The following is a 19957-nucleotide window of genomic DNA, read 5'->3' as shown; positions in this document are numbered from 1 at the left end:
TGCATTTAGTTTCTAAACTAAATTATCCACCATCATCTTGTCTGTCTCACCCCACTCCTCTTGTCAGTCAGCTCTACTCACTCTCCTCACTGGAGAAATGAAATCTGATCTGTGATGCGACTGTTGTCCGGCATGCTGCATTAAGCAGCCGCGTTCAGTTTTTAATTGTATTGCCTGTTTTTTTACTGAACTAAATGTTTTTAACTCTAAAAAAATCTAAACGGTGGTGGGGGTTGGTGCCGTGGTGAGCAAGTGACGTAACTGGTGTTGCGGCTTAATAACTGCATCACCGTCAGCATCGTCTATCATGGCAAGCCTAGCATGAAGCCTGTGGCTTTAACAGTAAACAGTTTGCCGTCATCTCACAAAATTAAAGAAAACTTCGCTGTTGCCTTGCCACAGAGCTGAATCGTGAATAAATGCTCTCTCCAAGCTTGTAAAATATCACAAACATTAAGGAATATCATAACCACAGTGTAAAAAGAATGAGTGGGTGCCTTGTAGCTCTTTGCAGGCACAGTTGAGCCCTCCCTCAAGGCATCTGTGTTCCTATCCTCAGCGCCTCAGTGAACCACACTAACCTTCTCATTTCATGGGCTTCAATTTCAATTAGCTATGGCTGATCTTTTGCTTTGATCACATTAGTCTCCCATTCGAGTTCCAATTGCTTTTTATACACCCTCATGCTTCCCTGTTGGTTTTACTAAACCCTCTGGAATTAACAGCAGTGATGACATCTTCATATGTTTGGTTTCCACTTCCTACTGCTGTCCCTCAACTTTCTGCATATATTTTCTCTTTCAGCACTCCAACAAAAAACAAGGTCACAAATCGCTTCCGGTCAATAGTTTTGAAGTGGAGATGTGTATACACAAGCCACTCTAATAACAAATGGCTAAATCTAAAACGGTTGTTTTTAATGAGGGCTATTGAAAAGATTACCCCAAAATCTACAGATTTGGGAAGAAGTCAACATTCCTTGGGAAATAAGTTATAATCCTCTTTCGAAGCGTGGGAAGTCGCGGTCAACTCCTCCTGGCACCTGTATGGATCTAAATGTCTCAGGCTTGGTGACACTCTGTCTGAGGAGCGTTTTTGCCTTGCGTTGGGCGCTAATCCACACAAAGTCTCAGTTTAGTTTAATATGTGGGAACAGTATTATGGATCTCCTGTGTGACCTATTTAGTGTTACTTAGTGCATGTGTGCAAAGTTTTGCCATGAACTTTCTTGACAGCAATTTTCTTGACACCTCAAGAAAGAGTGTTTTGGTGTCATATTGTTAAGTTTGCACCTGGCATGTTATAGCATATGATACTGTGTGAAACCTTGCTTGCAAATATGTACTTTCATTTTTGAAACAGAAGTATAAACATGGAAATGTAAACAAGAAAGTAATCTTAGGCTGCAACGAGTGGTTTTTAGTGAGCAGTGTGGCATTTTATTTCCACTTTTTATAACCAGTTTAAAGATAACTTTCAAAACTTTGTAATCATTAACACCCTATCTATCTCTCTGCTTAAACCCTGCCACTGCACAATACTCAAGATTGCATTTATTTTTGACTGAAACACTCACATCTTAATTCAATCAACAACTGATGCATAGAACCAAGTAAGATTTTTTTCTGTGATAATCCTTTTCTCTTTGACAATGTTTAAATAATTCTGAAGAAACTGAAATCACGGTATCTAACCAAAACTATCGGATTGTTTCATTAAATACCTTAAAAAGATTTAAACAAAATAATTTCAAGATGCACATTAGGGCTGCACAATAAATCAAATTACTAATTGCGATTGTAATTATGGATGCCACTATTACGTAATCGTTCAAACTGGCAATTAATCGTTCAAAGTCCACTTATGTTATTCTGCACGCTTAAGATATGTTTTTTCTTTCAACATGTTCTCATAAGTTCTAGTATAGCATTATAATACCATTCATATTTTTCTAATTTGAAGAAAAAACCAATCCGATGTGTATTTGACATTTGAGGCTTAATACTATAGAGAAGCACAAAATATTTCACTTTGTGTGTTTTTAGCTTCTTTATTTTTATATAAAAATATGGCATGCAGTTGCATCAAACAATTATTCAAAGATAATTTAATGTAAATTGTGATAATCATAATTAATAATCGCAATTACAGTTTCAAGGGAATAATCGTCAATTATGTTTTTTATCATAATCATGCAGCCCTAATGCACATTTCTTTTGCTATGGAGTGATTTGGCAGCTGTGCAACTGTGACACACCGAAAGTGTCCTAAAGCAATACATGACAAATCATGAAAATATCCAAGACTATTTTCTAATTCTTTTGTACTCTGTGCACTCAAACATTGCTGACGTATTTCTTTCACTTGATCCAATTTTTATAATGGGAATAATAAACAGGGGATCTGCTGTCTTTTAAATTTGTGATGCAACCAGATAATGATAATTAACTTTATACGAGATCAAATATTGTTATGCTTAATCTATATGAGTGTTCCAAAAGTGTAAGAAAGTAAGCCAAATGACATTCATTAGTATTGGATTCCTGCAGATCTACTTTGTTTTCTGACTTTCTGGCAGTTTGCATTTTATCTCCATTTGCAGAAGTTTTGGTAAAGCTCCTCTGATATAGTATAATTGTTGTTTGTTGGTGCTTTATGCAGCAGTGGCTTCCTAATGAAGTTTTTCTTTGCTCCCCAGGAGCTTGTGGCTTTGCTCTGTGATCTGCAGACAGAAGACTTTTAATGCTGATACTCATGATTACCCTTCATCATCATGTGCTGCCACACTTGCTACCCTGTGAGGTAAGAACCTGCTGCTTCCTGTTGCAGACTGGTGTACGAAGCTCCTCTGTAATTTAACTCTGTTTATTCCTTTTTACTGTGGTCTTTGTGTTTTTATACTTTTTCTTTCGTAAATCAGGGTCTGTTGTGTTTCACAGAAGCTTTTTCTGAAATGAAACTGCTGGTAAATGGTTGGAGTTTTCTATTTTCTGTTAACAGAGGGTCACCTCTTTTTCCAAGACTCTCAATAGCCAATTACATTAGTAAATGCTGCAATTTTTCTTTACTACTTCCATCTTTGGCTGTATTTTCATAGGGAGAGAAGGAGTATACTCCAATCTTGATTACCAAAGCTCAGAGTTTAACCCTTAACCCTGTGCCTGAGACAGAGACAGACCTATGCAATCAGTGAGTTTCCTGTCGCATAATTATTGGCACTGGATTGGTCTGTCAGAGAACAGATACCCTGCAGCCCACCTCCACTGTTCCACTCCGCATTAATGACCCATGACATATGAGAACCGCGTTGACATGCAGAACTCCGCCACATTGAAGGGTTCACCGTTGAGATTTTCTCAGGTACTTAAGGGCTTTACTTTTGATTAGACTGTAGTGAGAGTTTAGATGTCGCTCAGAGGCATGGGTCAATCAGTGCATGATGTAGCGAGTCTTATGGACCTGGGATGTTTACATGGGGCTGGTTGGATGGCTGGATTGAGGGAGGGGCTGTTCCACTCAATTGCAGCCACATGTTTGCAGAGGATGTGGAGCTGAACGAGGCTGTGTGATCTGCCAGGCTCTAAAGAGGGCCTTCGCCTGTGGGCATCTCTAAAGTTTTCCAGTGCGTTCCTCCATCCTCTTCGTTACTGTGGTTTCTGGGCAAACACACTACACTGTTCCTGTACAATTTCGCATTCATAAACTGCACTCAGGCTGCCTGAGATCCCCATACAATTGCTCAGACAAATCCGTTCTTGTACTTACACTAACACACAGACCACACACATATAACTAATTTGCACTGAGATGGGGCATGGAATATTTCATATGTGACGGCGAACATTTGCAAAAAGCAGAAGCAGAACAACTTCAAATATGCACATGAAGCATAACAGAAAGTGACATTGTAAACTAACTCTGGTTTTTGTTTGTATTACTTTGGCCACCTGTTTTATGTGGTCTGTTCGTCTGTTTTGACCTGTTTATATGTGGATCTTTGTCTTTTGTTTGGGTAGGAGTGCTTTGTCTTTTGGAGCAGTCGCACAGCACTTTGGCCAACTGTAGCTAGATGAAACAGAGCTTCACTGCTGGTGCAACATTACAAAAAATGGACTGGCATGAATTCAGTAGGACTAAATGGTTTACATTTTAAAAAGACAAATTATTGTTTTATTCTGACTAAAATGAAAGTTTAAAGTGCATGTAAATGCACTTTTTGTTGGATCCTGGATCAAAGTGTCCACAGTCACACTTTGAAGAACAAAGGCTTTTACTGCTCTTCCTGCTGCTGTAATTAGGTAACAAGTCAGTGTAAAGTTGTGAAATGACAGATATTTTGTAGTTTAAATTCACAGCCATGGAATTTGTGAGCAGGTAGTGGAAAATACACCACTTTCCTTTCTGTCATGCCCTATAGCCATTTGAGAGACAGCAACTCAAACCTTGGTACTTGAAAAACAACCATCACCTCACGTGATAAGAATACAGATCTCCAGCAGCGCACAATATGTCTCTCCAATCTATGTGGTAGGGATGCACCGAATATTCGGCCACCGAAAATTTTCGGCCGAAAATGGCCAAAAAGTGCATTTTCGGTTTTCGGCCGAAACACTTTTATTACCGAAACAACACGGCCGAAATGTTATGATGACGCAAACAGAAACCGCGACCTGCACGTGCACCTGCATAGCGCAGACCACGAGCTCCCCGCGTCATTCACTTCACACCAGTGGGTCTTAATAGAGAACATTCTCTCTATTCTTATTCCTTTATTCGCAGCACTAAAGCGTCTCCTAACAAAGAGATTGAGACGGACCACGAAGTGAAAACAAAGAAAAGTACAGTCTTATAGAGTCTGTTAGCACACGTCTCACTGAGATCTTTTCGGATCCTCCGCACTTCATCGCGAATGTGCTTGATCCGCGTTATAAAGACCATTACTTGGACGCGGAAATATGGCAGAGCACACGAGAAATGCTCCAGGCCGCGCTGGATGCGGAGAACCCGCGTGGAGACGGAGAAGCGCCAAGCGCAGGAGACTGAGATCAGAGCGCAAAAAAAAAAAGACTCGTCTCTGCATATATAATACACACACATATACATATACATGCATAATATCAGATTGTAGCCATATTTCTGCTAGATTTTTTGCTAGATTTCTGCTTTAATTTGATAAAAATGTTTATTTATGCCCTGGCCCTATTTAAATACACTCTCTCAAATATTTCTCAAATGTCAGGCAGATGACAAGCTCAACTGCTCAACAGCTAGATGGTTATCTGTCTGAAGTCCCCATCCCCAGAAGTGATAACAGTCTTGCCTACTGGAGAAGTAATGCACTTTCTAGTACTACAGAGAAAAATTTCAAATGCTCTTCACCTAAATGCACTTTTTATGAGAGAACAGTTAATTTTAAAACCTTTCTGCAGGCCAGTAGGCCTGTACATTATTATTTAATATACAGATGAGTGGGATTAAATTTTAGTTTGAATTTTATTTTATACTGTGCATTGTTGCAATGTGCTTAATAAATATTTGCATAATTTGTAATTATGCATTTTTATGTTTTTTTATAATTTATGTAATTGTAATTATCTTTGAAACTTTAATATTAATTTATGCAATTGCAATGTTTTAATTTTAGTAAAGTTAGTACACGGTCATAGCAATAAATGCAATGGTACTAATAATTGGGATAATTTCTTTCGGTGTTTCGGTTTCGGTTTTCGGCCTTGGTTTTCTCTTTTTCGGTTTTCGGTTTCGGCCAAGAATTTTCATTTCGGTGCATCCCTACTATGTGGATAAGAAAGGAAAAAAAATAGCCTCCATTTAAACACCTTGTGTCAGACATCTTAATTTGTAAACTCATGCAGGAACAGACATTCTGGCAGCACAACCTCTGCAGAGTGTGAAAATGATCTGCTTGATTCAGAGGAACCTCCTGCCGCAGCCATTAAGCATCCTGCCTAGAGAATTGGAGACATCTGAGATCCCTGCATGAAGTGCACTTTCATGCTTTGCTCATCAGGGCAGCGTCCTTCAGCTCAAAACAATTTGCACTTAGTGTTTTTGGGGAAGGGGGCAATGTCACATTCAGTTGCCAGCTGGATGACATGTGTTTCTATACACAGAGGGACTAGACACTTAGTAATATGGATTTTGTTCTCCGCATCCAAAAAGAAATTGGCTTGAACAGGTCTGCGCTGTGGTATGTGATCTGTCAGACTGGATTTCACAATGGATGTGTAGATATGGGAACTCGAATGACTATCCCTGGGTAGAGAACACTAATTTCTGAATCAAAATTAGATGGAGATAATTGAACCTGAAGAGATGTCCAAAGCTTGGGGCTGTTTTAGTTTCTTCTACCCCCTTTAGTCTTTCCATTTGGAAAATATAGCTAGTAGTTTAGTCTGTTTATACTAGAGAAATGTTTCTGTAACTTACAATAATGCTATTTCACAGGTTCTTAATGATTCATGAATAGAAATTAATATTATGTACATTTGGTGTTTATTGAATTACTTTATTTATTACCAGACCTGTGTTTTATAAGCCATTTTGGCCTTTAAAAATTTAATTTATTAAATAAAATTCACGACCAATAAAAAAAGTGTATATAGCTGAAGTAATCGAGTCTTCATGGTCACATGACTGGGCCATGGAAGTTGTTGTAGGTACAGATACCCTACCGTTCAAAAGTTTGGGGTCAGTAAAAGTTATTGTTATTATTATGTTATTTATTTTTGAAAGAACTCTCTTATGCTCACCAAGGCAATGCATTTATTTGAGCAAAAACAGTAAAACTTTACATGGTATATAAAATATTATTACAATTTAAAATATTTGTTTTCTGTTTGAATACATTGTAAAATTTATTTGTTAATATCACAATTATTTCTTATTATCACGGTTGTAAACAGTTCAACATGATGCTGCTTAAAATATTTATGGAAAAATTTATATTTTATCTTCAGGTTTCGTTGATTTATTAAAAAAAAAAACTTTTGTAACATTAATATCTTTTCTGTTAGTTATCTGTGTGTCATTTCTGAGTAGAAGAAAAATTTATTAACAAAACCTTCTGACCCAGACCTTGTATGGTAGTGTAATGTATAATGCAGGACATTGCGCAGAGTGCATTTCTGTCCAATTTCCAGCAGAGCTGATCTGTGATTGTTGAAGTGAGCGTGGGCCTTCTGTTGTGTTGTCCAGAATTTAACCTCCCAAGTCCCAGCCATATGTCTCTGTGACGTGAAGCCCTCTCTGGAGAGCTAGGCTACATTTGGTTGTGGAATGTGCTGGAGCGTGTGCATCTGCTTAAACAAAGCCTTATTTTCAGCTCAATGTTGTAATTACAGACTAGAATAAATCTAGCCGTCTTGTGAACCCACTGTGGCCTCTGCTCAAGTTTCCCAGTATCTGCTCAGGGCTTGTAAGTCCAAACAGAGAGTGTTTACATCAGTAAATTTAAGCCATCATTGACACAGCATCTCTCAGAAATATTTATGTACCTTTAGTTAACATTTATGTACTTTTCATTAAAGATTTGTGTCCTCCGTGTGAGGAAATGTTACGTTTGACGTGACGTGACGTGACGTGACGTGACATTCAGTAGGGCTGTGTATTGGCAAGAATCTGGCGATACGATACGTATCACGATACATGGGTCACGATTCGATATATTGCAATATATTTCGATACTGTGCATAAGGCGATATATTGGGATTTTTTTAAAGTAGGACTATAATTTTAGAAAAGTAATATTTAAAAAAGACATGATGTGCATAAAACTCAAAGAAGTTTACTTTTGGTAAACAATTCAGTACACAGAAAATCAAACAGTTTGGGATTTGTGGTTCACAGGTTCTTAGTGAGCAAATTTTTATATGCTCAAGTAGGCCATAATAAAAGAAAATACATAGCCCCTGTCACAATACATAACACATACACATTATGTGCAATCTGAAAAAAATAAAAGACATCTGTCTGTGTCAATAAAAATAATGCTTGCACTATTCCTAGAACACAGGGTACATCCAACAGACCAACACGTTTTGTGTTGTAAAAACACGAACACGATTCCTAAAGGAAACATTAAGGAACAAATGTAAATTGTCAATTAAAGAAAATACATAGCCCCTGACTGTGACATCTAGGCTAATGCATAACACATTAGGTGCAATCTGAGGTGCAATCTGTCATTAAAAAAATGCTTGCACTAATATGGGTACATCCAACACATAACACTTAGTGTTACAAAAAAACAATTCCTAAAGGAAACATTTAGGAATGTAACACTAATTAAATCAATGAAAAGGGAAGCTTATTTAATCTTAAGGTTTTTGTGGAGGAAAACCAGCTGATCAACATGCTCAGGCTTTAAGACACTTCTCTGTGCATTAACAATATCTCCCGCAGAGGAGAAAACTCTCTCCGAAGAGACACTTGTACCGGGAATGCAAAGAAAGCGCTTCGCAACTTTGGATAGGTGAGGGTACTCGTGCTCATGGAACTTCCACCAACTGAGAGGATTCTCTGGAAGTGGCAAAGGGGGTTCTTCCCTAAAACGTTTAACCTCAGCTGTTGCAGTGTAATGTGCAGATTTTGGTGTTGCATTGTTTTTGGTAGAGGCAAAAGTAGGTCCAAGCAAGTCTGCCAAAGCACATGAGCTCCTTGGTCTCTTGCTGGGGGACTGGGTGGATACAGGGCCATCCTCGTAGTTTGGCTGATCAACCTCCTCTGACCAGCCAGTTTCCTCCATTGGACTTTCTACCTCTCCTTGCTGCTGAAAAACATTAAATCAAACTAGTATTAGTTTACAGTAAATTTATGTACACCAACTAAATCTTATCTTAGCCCAAATTCATCCTTTTTTTTTTTTTTGTGATTCTTTATTTAAACATTTTTAAATGTATAACTATGTACAACAAAGCCCAAGATCCTCCCACAATCATAAAATATAGAGATGAAACTTAATAAATTAAAATGAAATAAAGTGACAAGAAAAATAAAATAAAACTATAATCAAAACATACAATAGGAGGATACATATTAATCATACTATTTTTGTATATAGATTCAAGTCCAATTAAATGGAGATTATATTACTATTTATTTACACTGTAGGCCTAATGTGATAATATATTTCCTAATAATATTTAATAATATTTAAACATAATATTTCATTTGTGTGTGTATTTGATGTATTTATTTGTTACTTACATTCTGTTGCTTGGTGAGGTCATCCACCACAGCATCAGTTATTTTGAAGTAGATATCATTGGCCTCTGCTTCAGAGAGAAATGGTAGATCCTTAAACCGAGGATCAAGAGCTGATGCCATTCGCAGTATATCCTGTTCATCACCAGCATATCTCTTTCCCAGATCTTTTGCTATAGCAGCCTTGATACTCTTCACGGTTTGTGTGTCATCCAGGTGTTCTTCTGTGCCCGTGACAAGCTTTGCATAAAGTGGTGCAATGATGGAAACAGTAGGCATGCTCTCCTCTGACATCACTAAGGTAGCATCCTTCATGGGCTTGAGTGCCTTGAGTACTGCTTCAGCACATGTGATGTCAGCATCAGTCAGTGTGAATATATCCTTCTCACTCTTGCGGACCTCTGTTGAAAGGAGAGCTGCACAGATGGCTGGCTGCTGCTCTAAAAACCTGTCCACCATATCATACGAGCTGTTCCACCTTGTAACAACGTCTGTAATTAGTCTGTGCTTTGGTAGCTTGAGCAGGAGCTGATTTTGTTTAAGCTGCTGGCTAGCTATGGTGCTGCGTCTGAAAAATGCGGTGACGCGTCTGACCCTGCCGAGTAGTCGATCCACTGATGGCACTTTCAGCGCTTTCTGTGAGGCGAGGTTAAGACTGTGTGCAAAGCACCGTATGTGGCTCATGCCGGCAAGTTCAGCCGCCACATGCATATTTGCTGCATTATCTGTAACTAAGACAGGATCTTTTATGTTCAGACGCCACTCAGCAACGGCCTCTTTCAGTAGGGCAGCGATGTTCTCTCCGGTGTGGCTATCGTACATCGCTCTCGTCTGCAGTACACAGGATTCCAGCTTCCATTCGTCAGTTATGTGATGGACCGTAAGCGTCACATATGACTCGGTAGCCCTAGACGTCCAAGCGTCACACGTCAAGGCAACCTTCTCAGCTAAAGCTAGACATTCCAACACGTTTGTTTTAACCTCCTTGTAAAGATTGGGCACAGCGATATCCGTGATGTGTTGCCGGGACGGTATAGTGTAACGAGGCTTCGTTTTCAACCACACTGAGCGGGCGCATGTCTTTACAAATGAAATAAACTACCGACTGGGTTATTTTGGTTGCACGAGTTGAAGTCGTTGGTAATTTGTGCGTTTGAACTTGAGCAAGGGTGAGTTGTGACGAGTCGACTCGTTTAGCTTGCTGTTCGTTTAACTGAGTGTCTGAATGGTGTCTTGCTAAATGTGCCCTCAAATTCGTGGTATTACCAGAGTACTTGACTTTTCCCTGACACAGTTTACAAACTGCATGGCTCCTGTCGATATCGGTGGTGCCCTCTTTACACTGGAAGCCAAAATGTTTCCACACTTCAGCACGGAATGCTGCGGGAGCCGGTCTTACATGTGGTTCAGCCATAACTACTACGCTGTTATTAGCTTCTAGCAAAAAGTTAAACACTGTGAGGACACTAGTGGTGCGTCTCAGCATAGCCATCTAGCGATAGGGATTTAAACATAAACATAAACGTGAACCGTCTTACCATGAATATTTTTGCACGTAAAAAAAAAAAAAAAAAAAAATCGATATTGCGTTTTTGAAAATCGATACAGTATTGCAAAAAAAAATATCGCGATACTCAAGTGTATCGATTTTTTCTTACACCCCTAACATTCAGCCAAGTATGGTGACCCATACTCAGAATTTGTGCTCTGCATTTAACCCATCCGAAATGCACACACACAGAGCAGTGAACACACACACACACACACTGTGAACACACACCCGGAGCAGTGGGCAGCCATTTATGCTGCGGCGCCCGGGGAGCAGTTGGGGGTTCGATGCCTTGCTCAAGGGCACCTAAGTCATGGTATTGAAGGTGGAGAGAGAGAACTGTACATGCACTCCCCCCACCCACAATTCCTGCCGGCCCGGGACTCGAACTCACAACCTTTCGATTGGGAGTCCGACTCTCTAACCATTAGGCCACAACTTCCCTTGTGAAACTAGATTGTGTTGGAATGGGCCTCTAGCAGTAGCATGGTCTATAGAGGGACTCAGTCAGTCTTAGCGTAGCTTGTAGTCTGATACTGTCTGGTAGACATTTGGAATAATGGGAATTGTACTTGCTCTCTCTTTTCCTATGAAGAAGAAGTATATTGTGTTACAGTAGCCACCAGATCCAGTCTGTAACCATCCCAGATGATGGATCAGCACCTAGAGATGACCTCGACGGCCCTGAATGTGAGTGGAGACCAGGACAACTAGATGAGCCCCAGAGACGGATCCCCAGTGAATACCTTGCCTCATAGACGGCCACTGGGACAAGACAATGGAACCAGATGAGCCCTCTGCACAATCAAACTTTGCTGCAGCATGGATCAACCTGCTGGTTCATCTGGCTGGAGGAGAACTGGCCCCCCGAAAATTGCCGAAACATTGCAGGATTGCCTTCTGTGTGAACGCAAACATGTCCTGGGATTGATTCCGGGATCGATCTCGGGCTGGGGACCTAGTATCATTGAAGAACAAAGTTCAGTCCCGAAACAAACTTTGTTTGAACAAAAGCCAGAACCAATGCCGTAAAGGGTGTGTCATAGTGATGATGCACGTTATAGTGTGACCCTTTTACTGGATGTTTTGAAGGCAGATCAACGTTCGCGACGAAAAAATATGTGCAAACTGTAATGAAGCAGAGATCATTTAGCTCCTCACTATCCATGCTGAACCTGAGATCGTTTGCCAGTTTAAGTGAAAGTTAATTCGCCAAGCGTTTTTGACTCGTTCATTACACATAACATCCTGATGTCACGTGTCATTACGGGACCTTTACGGCTTGTGTGTGAACGTACACACAGATTCCAGGAAATCACTGGCAGTATGAATGAACCGCAATCTCAATGTGAAAGGGACTTTAGTTGGGGACACGTAATTTCCAACTATATCGTCAACTTGATTGCACAGATACTATTCAAACTGAACTGAGCAGGAGGATGACATCACTGAATTCAATGATGAACTGCCTTAAACTGAAAAACAGTGTCTTCCTATTTGATACTGTAAAGTTGCTTTGACACAAGCTGTATTGTTAAAAGTGCTATATAAATAAAAGTGACTTGACTTGACAGTTGCATTTCTGTACTGAATAAGAAAACCCAATGAATCAATGCTTTCACTATTTCAGTAAATCGTAGCAGGGTTATTATTGTATTTTAAACTAAGATGAACTGTAAAGTCTGAATTAATAGCAACTTAAAAGTAAGCAAAATATAAAAAAAATAATAAAAATGGTAGATGTAACAGTATTGTACAAAATCCTGCTGTCCATTTGGATAAACAACACAGTGTGGACAAGGTTAGGCAAACAGTTATTTATGTTGAGCTCCTAATGGTAAAAGAAAATCGCTATAGTTTAATTCTGTTTTTGGTACAGAAAAATGTGGCTAGTATCATTAGTGCACAGAAATGAATATCAAAGAAAACACTGGATGAGCTTGATTACTATTTCAACATGAACTAATTATTTCTTTGCATGTAAAACCAGTCAAAGGTTTAAAATGGGTTTCTTGTGATCTTAAAAGACCTATGAGTGAAAAACTGTTACATTTTCAGTATAAATAAAAAACTGGCAATGTTTTGGGTGTTATGGAGTGTCTATATTTTATACCTACAACTTATAATTGTATATATTTCATTAATGATATAATGCTAATAAACCAATCTCTTCGAACCAAAATCTGCTTTTTGCCTTTTGAAATGTATGGATAACCATTATACTATAACGGCTGGCACAATAGAAAGCCATATGATGAATCAGAGTTTATCTTTAGTGGTCCATAAAACATGGCCAGAACTTATGAATAGACAGTTCACTACTGATAACCAAATAAAGAAACAAAACCATTTATACGAAATACAATCATATGATGTCACAGGGATTTTCAAGAATGTCCTTATACTGGTTTTCATAAAAAAAATTCTTAATAGTATCTACATCCAAAAATATAGATTTGTTTTTACAGTTTTTCACTGTATATGGTAACAAAGTTAATATAAAATGTAAAAAAAAAATGCTAACAACAGAAAATGAGTAGGTGTGTGCAGAGTCTTTGCTAACGTATGTCGACAACTAACATGAAATTAGATTCCATTTCATCTGGCCTCTCAATACTAAATACAGGTAAAGACCACAGAAGAACCCAACGTATATTACTGTTGGCTTCCATGTGGGTGATTGGTAGAGCAGGAAGACCTCAATAGACTACACAACACCATCATCAGTGTGTGCTTGAACCCACGACTGTCTGGATAGAGCCCTGTGTCTGTTACCACAGACCTCTGCCCTCGTTTCCTTCCTTTCTTTCTGCACTTTCCACTCGATTTCTCTTTAGTAGATGTACCCACAGACAGAGGTGTCAAGTAACGAAGTACAAATACTTCGTTACATTACTTAAGTAGAAATTTGGGGTATCTATACTTTACTTGAGTAATTATTTTTCAGCCGACTTTTTACTTTTCTACTCCTTACGTGTTCACGCAAGTATCTGTACTTTCTACTCCTTACATTTTAAAAATAGCTTTGTTACCTCTATTTCGTTTTGGCTTGTTTTCATTCCGGCTTGTCATCATTCAAAAAGAAAACCTATCCAAATAAATCGCGCCATCCGGATGGAGTGAATTTGATTGTGGTTGGATGAGAAGTATAAACATATACCATTCCGACACCCTATTGGTTTGTACGCGATCCATCGCACCTGCACATGACACAAATCACATCACACTCCAGCAAGGACATAGCCAGTTTTGGGTTCGTTTATTTTACAAAAAAATTATTTCTTAAGGTTGGGTATGGAACCGGTATCCGGTCGCTTCAGAGTCAGTTCCCTTAAATTTCATATGAAACCGGCGTCAGACCGGTCTCCTCCCGTCTTTCACCGCGCTCTTGAATCTGCAGACCGCGGCAGAGCAGCGCATGCGCACTTTAAACACAAGCAGAGGACACAAGGTATCGATAGATTGTTAGAATATCCATATCTGTGCAGTTCTTTGTCATAAATACAAAAGTTCACGAAGGAGCAGTCGGTTTCTCATCTACTGTAAAGTTTTCGCTTGTCACAGCTGTTTCCTCCAGAGACAATCTAGCCCTTAATATTAACATATGAACAAACACATACAACCCGAATTCCGGAAAAGTTGGGACGTTTTTTAAATTTTAATAAAATGAAAACTAAAGGAATTTCAAATCACATGAGCCAATATTTTATTCACAATAGAACATATATAACATAGCAAATGTTTAAACTGAGAAATTTTACACTTTTATCCACTTAATTAGCTCATTTAAAATTTAATGCCTGCTACAGGTCTCAAAAAAGTTGGCACGGGGGCAACAAATGGCTAAAAAAGCTAGCAGTTTTGAAAAGATTCAGCTGGGAGAACATCTAGTGATTAATTAAGTTAATTGATATCAGGTCTGTAACATGATTAGCTATAAAAGCTTTGTCTTAGAGAAGCAGAGTCTCTCAGAAGTAAAGATGGGCAGAGGCTCTCCAATCTGTGAAAGACTGCGTAAAAAAATTGTGGAAAACTTTAAAAACAATGTTCCTCAACGTCAAATTGCAAAGGCTTTGCAAATCTCATCATCTACAGTGCATAACATCATCAAAAGATTCAGAGAAACTGGAGAAATCTCTGTGCGTAAGGGACAAGGCCGGAGACCTTTATTGGATGCCCGTGGTCTTCGGGCTCTCAGACGACACTGCATCACTCATCGGCATGATTGTGTCAATGACATTACTAAATGGGCCCAGGAATACTTTCAGAAACCACTGTCGGTAAACACAATCCGCCGTGCCATCAGCAGATGCCAACTAAAGCTCTATCATGCAAAAAGGAAGCCATATGTGAACATGGTCCAGAAGCGCCGTCGTGTCCTGTGGGCCAAGGCTCATTTAAAATGGACTATTTCAAAGTGGAATAGTGTTTTATGGTCAGACGAGTCCAAATTTGACATTCTTGTTGGAAATCACGGACGCCGTGTCCTCCGGGCTAAAGAGGAGGGAGACCTTCCAGCATGTTATCAGCGTTCAGTTTAAAAGCCAGCATCTCTGATGGTATGGGGGTGCATAAGTGCATAAGGTATGGGCAGCTTGCATGTTTTGAAAGGCTCTGTGAATGTTGAAAGGTATTTAGAGCAACATATGCTTCCCTCCAAACAACGTCTATTTCAGGGAAGGCCTTGTTTATTTCAGCAGGACAATGCAAAACCACATACTGCAGCTATAACAACAGCATGGCTTCGTCGTAGAAGAGTCCGGGTGCTAACCTGGCCTGCCTGCAGTCCAGATCTTTCACCTATAGAGAACATTTGGCGCATCATTAAACGAAAAATACGTCAAAGACGACCACGAACTCTTCAGCAGCTGGAAATCTATATAAGGCAAGAATGGGACCAAATTCCAACAGCAAAACTCCAGCAACTCATAGTCTCAATGCCCAGACGTCTTCAAACTGTTTTGAAAAGAAAAGGAGATGCTACACCATGGTAAACATGCCCCGTCCCAACTATTTTGAGACCTGTAGCAGAAATCAAAATTGAAATGAGCTCATTTTGTGCATAAAATTGTAAACTTTCTCAGTTTAAACATTTGCTATGTTATCTATTTTCTATTGTGAATAAAATATTGGCTCATGTGATTTGAAAGTCTTTTAGTTTTCATTTTATTAAAATTTAAAAAACGTCCCAACTTTTCCGGAATTCGGGTTGTACTTTAATTACACTTAATTAAATATACTTAATTTAATCATACGTACTTTATACATACACTACTGTGAAAAAGTCTTAGGCACGTTAGTATTTTCACTTAAAAGAATGGTGTTCGGCCAGTTATTTATATATTTTGCTGTAGTGTGTCAGTATAAAACAGTGGTTCTCAACCTGCGGGCCGCATGTGGCCCGTCACGAATTCAAATGCGGCCCGCCATATGCTGAATAAAAAAAATAAAAAAAACTTTCAGTTTTACAATTAATTTTATTTTTTACATTAAAAAATTTAGGCTACTAATGAAATATAAGCTATATCCTAATGTTTTTATGTGAAATTATTTTGTTTTTCATATATTATTTTCAGACATGAGCAGACTCGCATAACATTACGCATTTAACGAACACATACAAGCGCGCACTTTGGCAGAATTCAATTCAAATAGTCATCAACAGCCATTCATTAAAATTGAGCATCAGAATGGACAAATTTGTTTTTAAGGGAGAAAAAAAGAAATGTGAAAAATGCCAGTGAATGAACACGTACAAACAAGAATAGTCGCAGTATCAGTAGTGAAGGAGAAGTGCTGGATTTTTGGTTTGCCCCGCAACTCACTTGAAGAAGTTCAGGCAAATAACACCATATACTACGTAGCAATCCTTAATTGAAGAAATGTGTCAAAACATCTCTGGAGAGAACCTTATATTATTAAATTCGAAAGTGCTTTCCATATTTGGATCAACATAGGCTACATTTGTGAACGCACATTTTCTGCAATGTCGCGCGTCAAGTCATGCTCCTGTGTGCGTCTTACAGACTGCATCTTAAAGCCTCCTTATACTTTCTGCGTCCACGAGTCCGCTATGGACCGCTAGGTAGGCATGACGTTAAAATCATCATCGGAGAGTGTGTGCCGAGGCTCTGAGCAGACGACCGCGCGGACAGGTGCGTGTGGTCAGTAGGCTTCAAAAGCACAATTGCACATGTGCAGGCAGTGTGAAGAAGCTCATTGCTACTCGAACCTGTGCAATCCGTCAATAAATTAATATAAAGACAGCGATGTGCATGTTTGTTGCAGAGCGAACCATCAGCCTGTGCATTCAGAAGTATAAATTGAAGTCTGCGTCCACGCTGGCCGTGTAAGTGTCCGGATTGCTTATCCGGAAAGTGTAACACAGGTTTTACAATCGCAACTTCTTTGTGCTGTTACTTCTTTCGAGCCGAATCTCACATAATTGGTTAGCTCCCGACATCATCAGGTGCTTTATTTATGGGGAGTAGAATTATTTATTTTTTTCAATGAATGTAATAGATTAGATATCATAATATTTAGGCTATAATATTATAAATCAGGTTGGTTTGTATTGGTAACGTAATATGCAAATTATATGCATGCGGCCCGTGAGACTTGCACTGGACCATAGTGCGGCCCGCTGAAAAAAAAAGAAAAGGTTGAGAACCACTGGTATAAAATATCAGTTTACATTTCCAAACATTAATTTTGCCATTGTCAGACTGTTTGTGCATTCAAAAACGCACTAGATTATTATTAAAATTAATGGCAAACTGATATTTCCTTCTGACACACTACAGCAAAAAATATAAATAACTGGCTTAAAACCCTTTTTTGGGGTGAAAATACTAATGTGCCTAAGACTGTACTTTACAAACGACATTCTTGCTACTTTATAAAGAATGAGCAAACAGTAATTCACAGAACTGATTAAAGACAGTGACAGACAGCACTCTTCTTAACTAAATACTGAGTGACAGGGATACAGTAGAAACATTATGTGTGGTTTTGTATTAAATAATGATCCAGATTGTGAAATACATTTATTAGCCTTAGATTAAGGGAAGCACAACTTGGGAGATGAGAACATACAAGATGAAAGCTATGAATTTATTTTAAATATTTGTAATGTTCTGTAATGTTATCCATAGTTTTTTTTGTGGTTCTTTTTTTTTAAGTATCGGTTCAGGCACCCTTTAGGCGCCAGTACCATTTTAAAAGTATAGAAAAGGCACTGGACCCTACTTAAAAGTTATTATTTCTCACTACTGGCTCATTTACCAAATGGGTGCTTTCTCTTCGTCCTCCACAAATTAAGCTACTGTAGGTAGTTCGTTAGTGAGACGTTTTAATAAATTATCGTTTGCGATTGATGACGCGATTGACAATGTTGTGATAAGTAGGCTATACCAACTTTGTAACTCGTTACCCCCCGAACACTGGACATAGCAGACGTATGTACCGAATACAGGAAGCTATCAATCAAGAAGGTTTTAGGATTATGAGTTATTATTAATTATACAGCCTGCCCTGGGTACACCAATGTTTTTGTCAATTGCCCTCGCAGATTCCTGCAGCTAAGCTTGGATGTACATTTACATTCCATTAATGGTTATTGATGACATGCCTTTGAAGTTTAACTTTTTGCACCATAACAATACTTATAGGCAACTAGTCATCATATCTCTTTTCCTTTAATGTATTTGCATTGTACTAAAGTGCGTTCATTTTCAATGGGCATATGCGGGGCTGAAACAGGTAGCCTAGTGCATTCCAAATTTTTCAACATGAACATTTTAATATAACATTATAGTCATTATGCCCTTTAGAAAAATGTTTTTTTGAGGAGGTGGGGTAGTGCACAATAGGCCCCTGTGGCATGGCCTAAGCTTTTGTTCTTAATGACATTTTTTTTTCTTACATTACTTTTACTTTTATACTTTAAGTAGTTTTTTAAACCAGTACTTTTACACTTTTACTTGAGTAAAAAGCTTGAGTTGATACTTCAACTCAATAAACTCAACTTCTACAAAAGTCTTTTTAAACCCTAGTATCTATACTTCTACTTGAGTAATGAATGCCAATACTTTTGACACCACTGCCCACAGAAAGATTCATTTATACCCTGCTGCAGGTTTTTTTTGTATCAAATCCATTGGTCTTACTAAATTCACATCTTATTTCCCAATAACCCTGTTTCATATTTCCATTAGAATGTTGTGTGTCTCTTGAGGGTTGTTTAGACATCTGATAAGCCGCAGATACACACCAAAGACAGGCTGTAGATGTGAGAGAGAAAGCAACGGCAGGCTGTGAGAGGGCTGTGCTGGTAGCAGAGTGTGACTGAGATGTTGGAAGAGCTGTGGCCAGCAGGGAAAGATTGATCGAGGAGGGCAGAGAGGGGGGAGGAGGACAGGAGAGAAGAAGTGCAGCAGGAGGTTTGGAAGGCGAGTGCTCTGCAGGAACGTTTCAGTATTCTTATGGTAATCCAGCCTTAGATGAGCCTCAGAAGCAGCCAAGCAAACAATGAAAGTGGAGCCAGGAAGTCTGCTCTCCCTGCTGGCCGGCGTGACTTGAGAGGCAGGCGAGGCGCTGGGCTGCCTGCAAGGAGGGGCCCCCAGGAGGGGCCAGTGAAACGCATGCCAGCACACATATCCACATACCACATTCACTCAATCTATGAGTTAGAGAGCATGGTTGATGCTGGTGAAAAGCGTTGTTTGTATTTGTTTGCGTGCTTCGTGGTGAGCATACCTTGTTTTTCTGTAGACTATATAGTACCATTATCATCATTAGCACAGATTTGGTGATGTCTTATTAGCAATTTTTTTACGAGATTCTGATTACAAATATGAAATATATCGTTCCATATTGTTTATCTGATGATATTTGAGTTTTTTTTTTTAATAGGTTGATGCTGGATATTGATACAGGTATACAGTATACATATAACCACTGTAATAATACAGGTTGTACAATGAAGATCCATAGTTAATAATAGTAAAATTGGGTTAAATAATGATAATAAATTTTAATAAAATAAAGTTAGTCTTTAAAAAATATAAAGAGGTTTAGTTAATCTATAAAAAAAATTGTTTATAATTTATTAACGGTTAAATATAATTTCTTATATTCATTTTTCATATATTTTCAAAACTTGTGATGCCTAAATTCACTTACAGA

The 19957-nt window shown here is 38.7% G+C and overlaps 1 protein-coding gene across 1 annotated transcript in view; it reads left to right on the top strand.

Moving 5' to 3' along the window:
- LOC132121516 (bone morphogenetic protein receptor type-1A-like) overlaps positions 1–19957 on the top strand; it is a 52524-nt gene that overhangs the window by 14166 nt on the left and 18401 nt on the right. The window contains exon 2 of the mRNA XM_059530998.1: positions 2699–2802. The gene's annotated coding sequence lies outside the window, so the exon portion shown is untranslated. The remainder of the gene's footprint in view (positions 1–2698; positions 2803–19957) is intronic.

This window comes from Carassius carassius, chromosome 39 (assembly GCF_963082965.1).
Source record: "Carassius carassius chromosome 39, fCarCar2.1, whole genome shotgun sequence".
Lineage (NCBI taxonomy): Eukaryota > Metazoa > Chordata > Actinopteri > Cypriniformes > Cyprinidae > Carassius > Carassius carassius.
This window is presented reverse-complemented; position numbering and strand designations above follow the sequence as displayed.